At 43.4% G+C, this 228-nt stretch overlaps 1 protein-coding gene across 1 annotated transcript in view; it reads right to left on the bottom strand.

Annotated features, from left to right (window-relative positions):
- Positions 1–228, bottom strand: part of LOC119586394 (glutamate-gated chloride channel-like) — a 41,416-nt gene that overhangs the window by 40,941 nt on the left and 247 nt on the right. The gene's annotated exons all lie outside the window — the stretch shown is intronic.

Genomic DNA, 228 nt, shown 5'->3' with positions numbered 1-228 from the left:
TGAATTTGGTATACAGGACATGCCACTGTCGCTTTGGACGGTGTCTCTGACTTCGCTGGAACCTATACACATGAGGGGGAGATGCACTGGCCAAACGAGGCTTTACAAAAGAAGTAAAATGAAGGAGAGAGGATAAAGTTTCGAAAGGAAAAGGATGATAAATGGAGTGGAGCGAAGGTAATAGAAGTGTGGTTAATGAGAGTTTGTGTCTGTGTGTTTACCTGTATG

This window comes from Penaeus monodon, chromosome 21, assembly GCF_015228065.2.
Source record: "Penaeus monodon isolate SGIC_2016 chromosome 21, NSTDA_Pmon_1, whole genome shotgun sequence".
NCBI lineage: Eukaryota > Metazoa > Arthropoda > Malacostraca > Decapoda > Penaeidae > Penaeus > Penaeus monodon.
This window is presented reverse-complemented; position numbering and strand designations above follow the sequence as displayed.